The 15,935-nt window shown below is 54.3% G+C and overlaps 1 pseudogene; it reads right to left on the bottom strand.

Annotated features, from left to right (window-relative positions):
* Positions 1 to 6,705: 6,705 nt before the first annotated feature.
* LOC146839187 (18S ribosomal RNA) lies at positions 6,706 to 8,080 on the bottom strand (annotated as a pseudogene).
* Positions 8,081 to 15,935: the final 7,855 nt, after the last annotated feature.

Below are 15,935 nucleotides of genomic sequence, written 5' to 3'. Positions count from 1 at the left end.
GTGGAACTCACGCTTGCCTTGTGACGTGAACGTGATACGCCATGTCATGCCAGTGTCGATGTGGCAATACAGGGACCCTGGGTATCTGCATGGCAAAGATCCGTGCCTGGGAGACATCAGGCCTCACTTGTCACTGTGGTGTGTGTTTGTAACGTCACAGCAGTACATGGGTAGGGTGACACAGCCCAATGATTGGCCATTGCACTACATGGGACTTATGTGGACATGTGGACTTGAGATGTGAGGTGATGTCCATGTAGGTGACATATACGTCCATGTCCAACATCACACACTTCAGTACATTGTGTATTGTCATGATATATCATGTGATATTTTGCTTGGTCATGGCCACCTGGGTGGATGAACGGACAATCTTCCTTTGTGCATCTCTGTTCTGCAGGGCACCAGCTGTCCATAGAACGTTCCCAGACTTTGAAACCATGCAGGAACGCAACTGCATCTGACGGTACCGCTTCACCAGGCCACTGATTTAGGAGTTGGCGGAGCAGTTGGTGCCATATCTGCTACCTGGCCCGAAATAACCTACAGCACTGACCCCAGAGGTGAAGGTGATGGCAGCCCTGCTCTTCTTTTCCATTAGTACCTTCCAGTACACTGTGGCTACTGCTGGTGGTATATCACAAACTATGTTTAGTCGTGTGCTACGTGATGTCTTGGAGGGGATGTTGCATTTCCTTGACCTGTACATCAAGTTCCCTAGCCCAGCTCAGCTCCCTGAAATAAAGGATGCCTTTTATACACTGGGGGGGGATGCCGAACGTCATCGGATCTATTGATGGTACACATGTGGCCCTGATACCACCACAGGCACATGAGCAGGCATACCGGAACAGGAAACATTTCCACTCCATCAATGCTCTGGTGGTATGTCTTTCAGACATGTGCATCAAACATGTGTGTGCATGTTTCCCCCGTTCTGCACACAATGCCTACATCATGAGGAGTAGTCACATTGTAACGCTGATGTCACAGATGCCAGACCAGCGTGCCTGGCTTGTCGGTGTGTACTGACTGTTTACCATCGTGTGTGTTTGGCAATTTTGTATTCCGCACTCCTACAAAACTCTGCTAATTCTTCAATTGTTTGTGTATAGGTGACTCCGGATACCCCAACATGCCGTGGTTGCTGACACCCCTCAGGAACCCTCTGACACCAGCGGAGATGCGCTACAATGAGGCACATGGTCGGAGTAGGAGGGTGATTGAGTGGACATTTGGTCTCCTCAAAAGACCGTAGGGGCCCTCCCATATGACCCTGCAAAGGTATGCAAAATTATCCTTATATTCTGCATGCTACGCAACATGGCAGTGCGGAAGAAGGTGCCTCTCATCCAGGATGACGTTGACCAACCTCCGCCACCTGTGGAGGATCCCAGCCTGGGACATGATGCCAGTGATGATGATGATGAGGGTGACGTCTGCACACAGCTCATCAACAACTTCTTCACCTGAATGTGAGTTTACAGGGTTGTTATGTCAATGTATGGAGTTAGCCTGAAATGTGCTGTGGCTGCTCTGTTGCTGTCTCAGTGTGTCCGTGTGCCACTTGACTGGATGCGTGCAGTAATGTGTGAATTCAGGTGGTCTGTACTCCACAATAGTGTAGTACTGCTAACTTGTTTCTGTGTAGGTTTCTTGTGACATGTTTTGTGCATGTGTATTGCATTTCTCTCCTGTACTGCTGTGTGTTTGACTGTGTCTTTTGTCTGTCCTTCCCAGGATACTTTGCCTGTTGTTTGGTCAACACTGACCCCCAACACCCAGAATCCAACACAAGTGTGGGAGGTGTGGACATGTTTGTGCTGATCTGGCGGAGGCATTGGAGTATATCCTGATGCACTGAAGTAAGTGCATCCCACTTTGCCTCCATGCATTCATGGTGGGCAGCCTGCTCCTGTTGTATGTCCTTGAGGATCGCCACTACCTGGCCAAATCCTCCGGTGATATCCTGGTACGCATCTATGATGCGTGTCAGTTGGGGGTCATCATGCAGTCCAGACCCCTCTTCCAGGCGCGCCGTCTGCCTCCCACCCCTTCCAGCACCCCTATCCACAAGGGCAGGGCCAGCGGTGGCATGCAGAGGTGGCACTGGGACGCCTTGGGTGGTGTTGCTGGTGGTGTTGGCTGTAGCTTCCAGGGGTTCCTGTGTCCCTGTGCTTATAGTATTCTGTGGCCTTGGTCTGTCCGTGTTGGCGGGAGTGCCATGTTTTTTTTACCAGATGCTGGAGGCGTGGGTACAAGGGGTGCAGATGTTGGTGCTACTGGTGCTGCCGGAGGTGCCAAGTTGTTCATCGTCATCCGAAGAGGAAAGAGACAGACTCAAACCAGAGAGCTCAGTGTCCACCAGAGTCTGGGACTGGGAATCCTCTTCATTTGGTGCTGTGTCCCCAGCACCACCTGTGTTTGGAGGAGACACACAATGTAAGTTAGGTTTCTACAAGCATCAATGGTTCACAAACATGACATTTTCTACTGTACGAATGGATGCCTGCCTTTACACAGCTTTGTTCCGGGTTGTCACGGACAGAGATTGATATTGTTGTTGCACATTTCCCAGCCAAAATTAAACATTTCAATGTGCATGTCGAAGTGTGTGCATGCCCAGCTCATGGATAGATTTGTCTGTACATGACCATTACTACTCAAGGGCCATCACGTTGCTGACACAGGTGTGTCATCCCTGTACACATGTAAGCTTTAACAAGGACATACGTGCTATTCCACTGGGGATATTTTGTACTATTGGGGCATGTGTGGTAACAGAGTTTGCTAGTGTTTGTGTGCCACATTGGTGGTGTATTGGTACGACATGGTCACAGTCCGGTATGCCTGTGATCTCTTTGGAGGAAGTGTTTTTATACAGTGTTCCTAGTTCCCATCTCATTTCATACAAGTGCTGATGTCCCTATCGTTAATGAGTCTGGTGCTGAGTTTTGTACGTGCATATGTGATTTGACTTGTCAATTTTCTCCATGGTGACATGGATTAAGCAAGGTAGCACTCTGGCTTTTCAATGCTCATGACAGTGAGGGCCGGTGGTGTGTGTGTAACAGTTTGGCTGCTGTGAGTAGCATGTCTCCTCCTAAGCAGTCAAGGTTAGACCTTGTGTCTACAGTGGCTATGTCAATGAGTGGTGTGTTGTGTGAAGGATGCATATGTTTCAGTACTATCTAAGAGTGGAATACAGCTCACAACAGCACCGAGTGTGAATGCGAACATGCTATGGTGTCAGCTATATTGGTGTGTCCATTCCATTCACTGTCAGATGTCCCCTGTCAATGATGTATATTTGAGTTCCTGTGTGTTTTGTGCAATGTACCATATATGGCTCTCCACACTTGTCATCTGCAAGACACACCTCCCCAGCCCGGCCAGGGGGCACCACTGGACACTGCATCCCCAGACAATGATTTTGAACATATGGTTGCAATGACTGTGTGTGCGACCGGGTTTTGTTTGGCCAGTGCATATGTGTGATTGTCAGCCACATAATTTCTCAGGCCCAGTGTCAGACATCTTGTCAGTCCATTCCCACTCCCTGTGAGGTGAGCATGGTTCGGTGTGCGCTTGCTGGGCCATGTGGGTGGCTGGGGATTGTCTGTGACTGCAACTCCCATCAGGCTCTTGGCTACAACACCCTTCCCAGCATGCCCATACTTCCTTCCTCTTGACTCTGCTTCCCTGTGAGGGGGTGTGACAGCAATGTCAAGATGGCTGACTGTGCAGTCCTGGTGTTTGTTTGGCTCCAAAGAGAGCCCCTGTGATTCACACAGCAGCACCCAGTACGGTGTATCTTTTGCTGATATTTCACTGAGGTGTGGGTCAATGCATTCTACCCGGTGAGTTGTGTGGAGTTTGTGTTGAGGGGTGTGTGTGTCTCCACAGGCTGGTAAGTATGGTCAGAGCTGTCAGTCCTCCTTCCCACCCGGCCAGACATCCCACCATGAAACGTGCTTCCATTGGAGGGCGTGCAAGTTGTCTTTCAGGATGTTAGTCAGTAGTGTCCTGCTTCTGATTTGCGCACAACACCTACCAGGGCCTTGTGCTCCCCACAGCAGGACACAGTGTCAGACATCTTGTCAGTAATTTTCCACTCCCTGTGATGTGGGCATGTTTCAGAGAGGTCTTGATGGGCCAATTGGGAGGGGGAGCATTATTTATGACTACAAACCCCGTCATGCTTTTGGATACACTCACTTCACCTGCAAACCCACTATTCCTTCCTGTCAGTCAACTGCACTGTTAGGTAGTGTGTTTGTGTTGGCAAACTGTCTGACAGTGTTTATTTAGCTTTGTACCACTGCCTTGCTCTATTTGTTGGTAGGTTTGTACATGTCATGACACAGTTCCAAGTCACTATGAGATAGCAGGTATTGTGTTTCTCTGACTAGCATACACATCTTGGGATGATCATCTATTGGTTACTGTAGCTTTGCTAACGGTGCATGGTTTCACTGTCCCCTTACCACACAATATTGAGTATATTGTTTGTGTACTCACCAGTCTCTGGTATGTCTGATAGACCATGGACGCTCTCTGGTGGTAGGATGTCCCCCACCTTCTCCTCCCAGGCCTGAAGTAGAGTGGTTTGGCAGGAGGGCCACCACCAGTGCACTCACTCAAGGCGTGATCTTTCTCGATGAGTTTCTTGACCCTCCTGCGCACGTCATACCACCTGTTACGGATATCGTCCTTTGTGCGCCTTGTTGGTGCTTGTGCGTTCACCTTGTCCACAATCCTCGCCCACATCTTGGTTTTCTGTGACATGCGGGTCCTTTGGACCAATGTACCAAACAAATGTGGCTCTACTCTGATGATCTCATCTACCAGCACTTCTAACCTATCATCTGTGAACTTTGGATTCTCCTTTGGGGGCATGGTGATGGGTGCTGGTGTTTAGTGATGTGTGTGTGAGGGTGCAAGTGAGGGTGGGTTAGTGTTGGTTTTGCTAGCTGTATGTGTGTGTGCTTTTGGTGAGGTGCTAATGGTGTGTGAGTTATGTGATGGGTGAGCTGTAAGTGTGTCTGTGGTTGTTGTGTGATGTTGTTTGCTGCTGGCTGTTGTCTCGTATTTGCAAAGGATCATGGTAGTGATTGATGTCCTTTATATAGGTGGTGCTGTGGGTGTGTCTTTGTCCCAGGTTTTTTAAAAATATTTATTGGCTTTGTCATTGCTTGTTTTTCTGACCGAGACGGACGCTGATGTTGGCTCGTGCGGGCTTCTCTTCCTCGTTCACGCTGACTTTCTTCTGTGTTTCATACGTATTGGTCGCGGAGATCTCTATTGCTTGGGCTCCCTGTTTTCTGTGCGTGTTGGTCATGAGGCTTGGCCTCCGTCCGAGTCGGTCTGGGTTTACACGCATTGCATCGTACTACGTGGATCGGACATGGTGGGTACATGTCGATCGGGTTTATTCCGGGTACCTGTCGGTGGGTGCAACTCGTGTCGGTTTTCCAGCCGAATCACTGTTTTCCCCACGGCTCGGTCATACGGCTTGTATTCCGTACGTGTTGGTTGTAATTCACACACATTGCATCGTACTGCACAGTTCGTACGGTTCTGGTCCGTGTCGGTCGGTCTCCAGTCCGGGTCTATTTCGGTTGGTACGTTTTGCGACCAGAATGGAAATCGGCCCTTATTTCTCACAGCTAGCTGCGTTCTTCATTGATATGCGAGCCGAGTGATCCACCACCAAGAGTCAAAGGCAACTTTTCGAAAATGTTTACCCACCTGCGGGCGCAGGAGAGGTGGGAGGAAGGCAACGCCATCCGTCCACCGCCCACACAGCGAGACGGCCCAGGTGTCCCGTTCAAGGCTTCCCCTCTGGGAGTCAAATTGCACCGTTCAGAGAAAAAAAACTTTACCAGGCGCTCGGCACGGGAGTCCCCCCACCCACCCGCAGACGAGGGAAGGGGCTCCTTGAGTTATGGGAGCAGGCAGCCCCGCTGCTGCCGGTCCCTCCCGGAATAACCCTGGAGGGACCGCACAAGGCTACAAACCCCTTTGCCCGGTCGCACATGACTGGATCGAACCGGGTACCTGGCAACGAGGGAGGGTCGCCCCAACTGCACATCAGTTGTCCGTAGTCGGGCAGCCCTGAGCCGTGCAGGCGGGCTGGTGATTAGTCCACCCCACCCTCACCCAGGTCAGAGGCGCCAGTAAGGAAGAGCCAGGCCTCCCCATCCCACACACCTCCCACCAAGAGGAGCCAGGGTATCTTCACATGCCCTTGGCCCCTTCTCCTCCAGGCCACCCTGCTGCACAAAAAGGCCCGTTCCTCGGTCACCTGGAACCTGTTCGGGCTGGGACTCGGGAGGGCCCAGCCAGTGGCAGGGCCTTGCGAGGGTGGGGCGGTACCAGCACTGGGGCATGACCCCCTAACTGCAGGGGTCATGCCGGGTGAGCTTGGGTTCCATCCCGGGAGGACCTACTGCTGTGCCCCTCCCAGAAAGGGAGACGGGATGGGGGCCTCCCCCATCCCCAGTACCTCACACGTCGGTCGGGTCCTCCCTGGTGGAAGAGGCCTGCCGAAGGCCCGGTCCTCACCCAAGCGACCCTTATGGCCGCAGACCGCTCCACCGGCCAGGGTGCGCCACGGCCGGGCCCTGTGCCAACGGTGTGTGCTAGCAGGAGGTGGGCGAAGGACTTCGGGCTGGTGCCGTCTGTCGCTCGGCCACTCCGCCTTAATGATCCTTCTGCAGGTTCACCTACGGAAACCTTGTTACGACTTTTACTTCCTCTAGATAGTTATGTTTGATGATCATCTTCTCGGCGCTCCACCAGGGCTGTTGCTGACCCCGGCGGGGCTGATACGAAGACCTCACTAAACCATCCAATCTGTAGTAGCGACAGGCGGTGTGTACAAAGGGCAGGGACTTAATCAACGTGAGCTTATGACCCAAGCTTACTGGGAATTCCTCGTTCATGGGAAATAATTGCAATCCCCAATCCCTATAACGAACGGGGTACAGCGGTTTACCCGCACCTGTCGGCGAAGTTTAGACACACGCTGATCCGTTCCGTGTAGCGCGCATGCAGCCCCGGACATCTAAGGGCATCACAGACCTGTTATTGCTCGATCTTGTGTGGCTGAATCCCACTTGTCCCTCTAAAAAGTTGGACGCTGACCGATGGAGGTCGCGTAACTAGTTAGCATGGAGGAGTCTTGTTCGTTTTCAGAATTAATCAAACAAATCGCTCCACCAACTAAGAACGGCCATGCACCACCACCCACAGATTTGAGAAAGAGCTATCAACCTGTCAATCCTTTCCGTGTCCGGGCCGGGTGAGGTTTCCCGTGTTGAGTCAAATTAAGCCGCAGGCTCTACTCCTGGTGGTGCCCTTCCATCAATTCCTTTAAGCTTCAGCTTTGCAACCATAGTCCCCCCAGAACCCAAAGACTTTGGTTTCCCGGAAGCTGCTCGGCCGGTCATGGGAATAATGCCGCCAGATCGCTAGTCTATCTGATCGTTTTCGAACCTCTGACTTTCGTTCTTGATTGATGAATGGATCCTCATTAAAGGATTTAAAGTATACTCATTCCAATTACAGGGCCTTGAAAGAGTCCTGTATTGGTATTTTTCGTGACTACCTCCCCGAGTTGGGAGTGGGTAATTTGCGCGCCTGCTGCCTTCTTTGGATGTAGTAGCTGTATCTCAGGCTCCCTCTCTGGAATCGAACCCTGATTCCCCGTTACCCGTGGTCCCCATGGTAGGCACAGAAAGTACCATCGAAAGTTGATAGGGCAGACATCCGAATATATTGTCGCTGTCACGGGGGCGTGCAATCGCCCCGAGGTTATCTAGAGTCACCAAAGCGGCAGGGCGAGCCCGAATTGGTCAAGGTCTGATAAATGCACGCATACCAGGAGGTCAGCACTCGTCGGCATGTATTAGCTCTAGAATTACCACAGTTATCCATGTAACAGATGGAGCGATCAAAGGAACCATAACTGATTTAATGAGCCATTCACAGTTTCACTGTACCAGCTGTGTGTACTTACACGTGCATGGCTTAATCTTTGAGACAAGCATATGCTACTGGCAGGATGAACAACGTAGCCGCACCTGCTGACATGGTGGGTTTGGGGGCCGTGTGTCCATCTCCCCGACCAGCAACCTTCCTGAACCCCTCCCTCTGGGAGCCTGCTGGGAGAAGGAGCCCACCTGCCTGGGCGGTAGGGCTCGCTGGAGGGGTGGAGAGGTGTGGTTTCATGGGCACCGGCAGGCCCAGCCATCTCCACAGGAAGGGAGAGGCGGGCAGAGGCGCAGCCTGAGCGAGACGCAGGGGTGCCGGAGCATGACAGTGGTGGCACCCTTTTCGGAATGGTCATTCTGAGCTGCTGTGGAAATGTGCTGGGTGGAGAGGGGTGACATCCTAGTGCACGGGGCCTACAAACCTGCTAGGCAGCAGCATCCGAGTGCCTGGCGCCACCCGACCCCTTCTGCTCGGGTCAGACCACTGGGGGGCATGAGCTGCCGGGGCCACTCGGCCTTTGCTCTGCTGGGTAGGGAGAAGGGTCTCCTGCCAGGTGGCAGGCCCTCAAGTCGGACGATCCATGCGGGGTGGAAGTTCCTTGCTTGAAACAACAGCCGAGGCTGGCCAAGCAGTCCATCCCTAAACAGACCGAGAGTGCCCAATCGATCCTGCCACGCGGCAGGACCGAGGACAGTGCCTGGGGTGGGGAGGCCACACTCCCTGGAGTCCCTGGGAGCCCCTGAACCCAGCTGAACCGGGGGAGGCTCCCTGGGCAAGACAGAACCCCATCCCGGGTCTTTGGTGGGACAGCAGGCCAGGGGATGGGGCCCAAGGCTGGAGTACCCGAACCAGGGCCCGGCGGAACCCCTGGACCCAGCCATGGATCCCGGGCCCAGAGGCAAAGGGGAAGCCTCCCCAGGCCAGTGGGACCCTGTCCCAGGCACCTTGCCACGCGGCAGGAGTGAGGACAGAGCCCAGGGTTGGGAGGCCACACTCCCCGGGGCCCCTGGGAGCCCCTGAACCCAGCCAAGCAGGGGGAGGCTTCCCAGGCATGACGGAACTCCATCCTGGGACTTTGGCAGGCCAGCAGGCCAGAGGACGGGGCACAGGGCTGGAGCACCCAACCCAGGGGCCCGGCAGTGCCCCTGGACCCACTCGGGGCTCCCGGGCCCGGAGGCGAAGGGGAAGACTCCCTGGGCACGCGGAACCCCATCCAGGGCACCCTGCCACTCAGAAAGAATGAGGACAGAGCCTGGGTGGTGAGGACACACTCCCCAGGGCCCCTGGGAGCCCCTAAACACAGCCTAGCAGAGAGAGGCTCCCCGGGCATGATGGAACCCCGTCCCGGGCCAATGGCGCGGCAGCAGGCCGCGGGACGGAGCCCAGGGCTGGACACCCGACCCAAGGCCCGACGCGACCCCTGGACCGAGCCGGTGCTCCCATGCCCAGCAGCGAAGGGTAAGCCTCCCCGGGCCAGCGGGACCCAGTCCTGGGCACCCTGCCACATGGCAGGACAGAAGACGGAGCCTGGGGTGGGGAGGCCACCCTCCCTAGGGCCCCTGGGAGCCCCTGAACCCAGTTGAGCAGGGGTAGGCCCACGGGACCCCATCCGTGGCAGCCTGCCACACGGCAGGCCCGGGGACAGACCCAAGGCTTGGGGGAGTCCTGACCCGTCCAGCTGATGGCTCAGGACCGCTAGTCCGAGAGGGGTCCCAAAGGACCCTGTCCCTAATAATCCAGAGGAAGGCTACCCCTCTTTCTGGGAACCTGAATGCACTGAGAGACTCAGGGGACCCTAGGCCAGGATGTGTCTGACCTCCTGGAGCCCTGGCTGGGATCCAGGAGGCAAATAAGCCCTCATCTGGACTTCCAGGGCAGCCCGACCATCTGGTCGCCTCATAGGAAATCATTGCGTGCAACTAGATTGCCGAGGGGAAAGGTGCGACCAGATGGTAGGGAACGAAAGGTCTCCATCTGCCCGCACGAGCATTCGTGGTAGGGCTCCCGCCTGCCCACGCAGGGCAAGGGGGCTCCGCATCCCGGGGGGCTTGTGGACAACAGCTGGACCCATGGAACCCATCCCGGGCACTTTGCAACACCGTGGGTCGGAGGAGGGAGCCCCTGGATGGAGGGGAGGTGTTCTCCGGGCATAGCCCATCTGGTCCCTGGCAAAGAACCGCCAGCCCGGGAGGGGTGTTCTGGCATACCATGCCCCTACTAATCCAGGGGAAGGCTACCCCCCTTTCTGGGAACCAGTGCGCACCGCGAGACTCAAGGGACTCCAAGAGCGGATGCACCCTACCTCCTAGAGCCCTGGCTGGGATCCGGGAGGCAAATGAGCCCTCATCGGCATCTCCAGGGCAGCTCAGACATCTTGTCGCCCAATTGGAAAGCATTGCGCACGACCAGATGGCCGAGGGGAAAGGTGCGACCAGATGGCTGGGACCGAAAGGACGCCCAACTGCCCGCCCGAGCCTTCACCTTAGGGCTCCCACCTGCCCTTGCAGGGCTTAGGGGCTCTGCGTCCCGGGGGGCTCGGGGACCCCGGCTGGGCCTTTAGCACAGGGAGGACCACCAGAGCTCTTGGGCCCAGATGCCCGGGGAAGGACTGCCCTGGACCCATGCAGCCTGTCCTGGGCACTTTGCCATGCCGTGGGTCGGAGGAGGGAGCCCCCGGAGTGAGGGGAGGTGTTGTCCTGGCATAACCCATCTGGTCCCTGGCAAAGAACCGCCAGCCTGGGAGGGGTGTTCCGGTATACCCTGCCCCTACTAATCCAGAGGAAAGCTACCCCTCTTTCTGGGAACCCGTGTGCACCGCTAGACTCAGGGGACCCTGGGCGTGACCTGGTCGCTCCTCCCGCCGCCGCTGCCAAGCCGAGTCTCTGCCCCTGTGTGGAGTGGCCCCCTGTCCCTGACCGTTCTCTCGTGCCTGCTAAGGTTTGCCTGTAACTATTCGTGTTCTGCTCGTGTTTCGTTTTTATCGTCGCTCCCCTGCCGCCTGTGCTCCCCAGAGTGTTCCCCTGCCCCTCCGCCTGTTGCTGCCCTTCTGCTGTGCCTATTGTGAATTTTGCTCCGTGTCTCTCGTCTTAGCTTTTGTGCCGTATTTTGCCAGCTTGTTCCCCTGTCCCACCCCGCTCCCTGCCGCTGCTCCCACGCGGCCCCACCCACGCTCCCTCCGCATCACCTCACCGCTCCCCCCCCACTCGCCACCCCGCTCCCACCTCCCAGCTGCCCCTCCCTCGCCCCACCCCCCCACTCTCCATTTATGGCAGAGCGCATGCGTACGCGCAGCGTTGACGCGCAGCGGGTGTGCCGATTGTGCGCCAAAGGCAAGCCCGTCTGCGCCCGTCCGCGCCTGGACCGCGCCCAGTGCCAGAACCCCTGGCCCCCGAGGATGCCAGCCCACCCGCCGAACTTACGACACCGCCACCCTTAACGCACTCAACACCGACCTGACCCTCGGCTGCCACCGAGCCACCCCAGGACGCACCCACGGACCCTTCACCTGCCAATCCTGCAAGTTCTCCTGCATCCGGACCTGCATCAAACCCGCCAAGCCGAGCACCAGCAGCAACCACCTGATGTGGATCCTGCTCAACACCCGCTCCGTCCACAGACACGCCGTAGAACTCTGGAACCTCCTCGACTCCACATCTCCAGACATTGCCTTCCTCACAGAAACATGGATGAACGCCTCCTCAGCGCTCGACATTGCCATCGCCATCCCGTACGGATACATGATCACCCGGAGGGACCACGCCAACCAGACAGGAGGAGGCATCGCCATCGTAATGTAATGAATGAAAGGTCTCCCTATTTAAATTAAGGCCCTAGAGGAGGGAGGAAACACAAAAATATCAAATAGAAACCTCTAAACACTATACACTTATTCAGTTGATCTCTAAAGAGATCACGCCCTCGCCGCCGTTCCCCGCATCCGAAGGGCCACCATAGGAGGAAGATCCTTCTCCTACCTGGATACCAAAACGTGGAACTCCCTCCCCATCCACCTCCGCCTGACCCAAGACCACCTCTCCTTCAGGAAGCAACTCAAGACCTGGCTGTTCGAACAGTAGCGGACCCCCCTCCCCCTAGCGCCTTGAGACCCTCCGGGTGAGTAGCGCGCTATACAAATGCTTTGATTGATTGATTGATTGATTGAACGTGCCCGACCTCCTGGATCCTCATCGGGACTTTCAGGGCAGCCCGGCCATATGGTCGCCGCATTGGAAAGCATTGCATGCGACCAGATGGGTGAGTGGAAAGGTGAGACTAGATGGCTGGGACCGAAAGGACTCCCATCTGCCTGCCCTGAGCCTTTGAGGTAGGGCTCTCGCCTTCCCACGCAGGGCTTGAGTGCTCAGCGTCCTGGGGGCTCAGGGACCCCGGCTGGGCCTTAGGCACAGGGAGGACCACCGGAGCTCTTGGGCCTGGACGCCCAGTGGAGGACTGCCTGTGACCCATGGAGCCCCGGCAAAGAATCGCCCGCCCGGGAGGGGTGTTCCGGCATACCCTACCCCTACTAATCCGGAGGAAAGCTACCCCTCTTTCTGGGAACCCATGCACACCGCGAAACTCAGGGGACCATGGGCGCGAACGTGCCCGACCCCCTGGAGCCCTGGCTGGGATCCGGGACCCCTCATTGGGACCTCCAGGGCAGCCCACCCAGCTGGTCGCCCAACTGGAAAGCATTGTGTGCTACTAATCCACCACCTTCCCTACTGGACTTGCTCTAGATGGCGCTCCAACCTAAGGAATATTCCAACACCTTCCCTTCTGGACTTGCACTAGATTGCTCTCCAACTTAAGGAATATTCCAACACCTTCCCTAAAGGACTTGCTCTAGATGGTGCTCCAACCTAAGGAAAATCCCAACACCTTCCCTACTGAACTTGCTCTAGATGGCGATCCAACCTAAGGAAAGAATTGTTTTGAAATTCTCAAATTGCGATTCTCTAAAAATCGCTATTTGAGAATCGCAAAACTATTCTTTGATGCATCTGGCCCTTAATCATTTAACAATATAACATCACAATTATACAAATAGTAATAAATGAAAATTATTCAATACATTTTATATAATTAAATTACTTCCCACCCTATTCCCCTGTAAACCCACAACCCGCTATGGAACTAATAGCACACAATTCAATTTAAACAAAATTTATAACTACTATAAATAATCAATAACATATATATTATTAAATTACTTCCCACCCTATTCCCCTATAAACACACAACCCGCTAAGGAACTAAAAACAATTATTAACTACTAAAATTTTAACACATACAATAAAAATACAAACAATTCTTATACAAAAAAACAAACATCACACACATAAAATATATATTAAAATACATAACTTTAATAAAAATTTGATATTTTTAACAACAATGGGGCCGATTACGATGGCGGGCGGAAAAGTCCTCAACCTGCCATGCCTGCAGAAAACAAACGCCTGCATGCCCCGCAGAAATACCGGCCACCAGATTACGATTAGAGGCACTCAAAATCATATTGCGGCAGACGGAATCCACAAAACACTGCCTGCCATGCTTGTAAATCCAGAATTTCCACCCGCAGCAGATGGAAAAATCAGTGCAATGGACAAAAAAGGCTGCCCCAGTCACGGAATGACCGCACGACAAATTAAGATGAGACGGCGGAGCTGGCACAACGAGCATTACATTCCGACCGCTGCGTTCACAGAAAGACTATAATAATGGCAGTCTGAGCATATATCACAATAATGCACACATTTTCCCTGTACATTCTGCTGACCTCAATAACATCTGACACGGGCCAATGACACCACCACCCCTTTTAACTAATGAAAGCCATGGACACCATGGAAAATAGACTTGATGGCCATTACTCATGTAGACACACCCACAAAGCACAGTATAAAACCAACCCCTTCCCTGAGCAGCATCCCTTGCAAAGCTACAGAACAGAGCGAGACACAGCACAACACCTAGCAGACGCAACACATAACAGAGCACAGCATCACACACACCTATCTCACCACACACCAACATGTATCACTGACGCTCCTCACATATCTCACCCACCACCTCCACCCTGCACCTCTCACTCATGTGTACCATGGCACCACAGAAAATGCCCAAATTCACTGAAGCAGAGCTGAAAGTGATGGTAGATGAGATAATTAGGGTAGAACCACATTTGTATGGGAACCTCATCCAACAGACCCCAATGCAGTAGGGACCCCCATGCGCACACTGTGTGACATCAAAAAGCGGTGGACCGACCTCAAGACCAGGGTCAAAGATCGGGCCCAGAGGAACCATGAGGCTGCTCAAAGAACCGGGGGTGGCCCTCCCATTCCACCACTAACATCCACCAAATGGGAGGAGAAGGTGCTTGCCATCCTGCATCCTGAGGGGCTCACAGGAATAGATGAGGGAGTGCAGACTAGTAAGTACAAATGACATCATACCATCACATTGCAATGTACTTCTTTGCAGCAAATATGAGCCTCAACTCACAGATCACATCAAACACATGTCCAATGCATGCTTACAAAATGATTGGCTCACATGGCTAGCATTACCTTCATTTGCTTCACCACGGAGGTCTGTAGTCAGGCCATGCACCCTGTCCGCCATCCCAAACAGAACAGTCTGAAACACCCTCCCAATCCCACAGTCATGTGGCAGCCATCACTCTCCTTTGCATAACAATGCAGGTAGGTAGACATCTTACTAGGGAGGGTGTTGTTGGTTCCGGAGAGTGATTCCACAACTCGCACAAGGTCCGCTCTCCTCACACACAAACAGCATGGATCCCCCTTACAGGTAGGTAGCCATCTTACTAGGGATGGTGTCCATGGGCTTAGGCAGCAAGTCTACAACTCCCACAAGGACCTCAGCTCCCCCAACAGCATGGAGCTCCCTCCCCATCCCACAGCCATGTGGCAGCCATCACTCTCCTCTGCATCACCTTGAAGGTAGGTAGCCATTTTATTAGGGAGGGAGTCATTGGTCCTGGTGAGTAAGTCCACAACTCCCACAAGGCCCCCTGTCCTCCCACACAAACAGCCTGGAGCACCCTCTCCATCCCACAGCCATGTGGCAGCCATCACTCTCCTCTGTATCACTTTACAGGTAGGTAGCCATCTTACTAGGGAGGGTGTTGTTGGTCCCGGTGAGTTAATCCACAACTCCGACAAGGCCCACTGTCCTCCCACACAAACAGCCTGGAGCAACCTACCCATCCCACAGCCATGTGGCAGCCATAACTCTCCTTTGTATGACCTTACAGGCAGGTAGCCATCTTACTAGGGAGGGTGTTGTTCGTCCCAGTGAGTAAGTCCACAACTCCCACAAGGCCCACTGTCTTCCCACACAAACAGCCTGGAGCACCCTCCCCATCCCACAGCCATGTGGCAGACATCATTCTCCTTTGCATCACCATGCAGGTAGGTAGCCATCTTACTAGGGAGGGTGTCGATGGTCCCGGTGAGCTAGTCCACAACTCCCACAAGGCCCGCTGTCCTCCCACACAAACAGCATGGAGCACCCTCCCCATTCCACAGCCATGTGGCAGCCATCACTCTCTTTTGCATCACTGTGCAGGTAGGTAGCCATCTTACGAGGGATGGTGTCCATGGGCCCAGGCAGCAAGTCCACTACTCCCACAAGGTCCTCAGCCCTACCCCACCAGCATGCAGCACCCTCCACATCCCACAGCCATGTGGCAGCCATCAGTCTCCTCTGCATCACCTTACAGGTAGGTAGCCATCTTACTAGGGAGGGTGTCCATGGGCTCAGGCAGCAAGTCCACAACTCCCACAAGGTCTGCTGTCCTTCCACACAAACAGCATGGAGCTATGTGACCACCACATCCCAAATTTGTTAGCCAACTCTGGCAAGTTCCACAAATCACAGACAGCTAATCCCATGTGGATGTCAAA

Source organism: Triturus cristatus, chromosome 4_2 (genome assembly GCF_964204655.1).
Source record: "Triturus cristatus chromosome 4_2, aTriCri1.1, whole genome shotgun sequence".
Lineage (NCBI taxonomy): Eukaryota > Metazoa > Chordata > Amphibia > Caudata > Salamandridae > Triturus > Triturus cristatus.
This window is presented reverse-complemented; position numbering and strand designations above follow the sequence as displayed.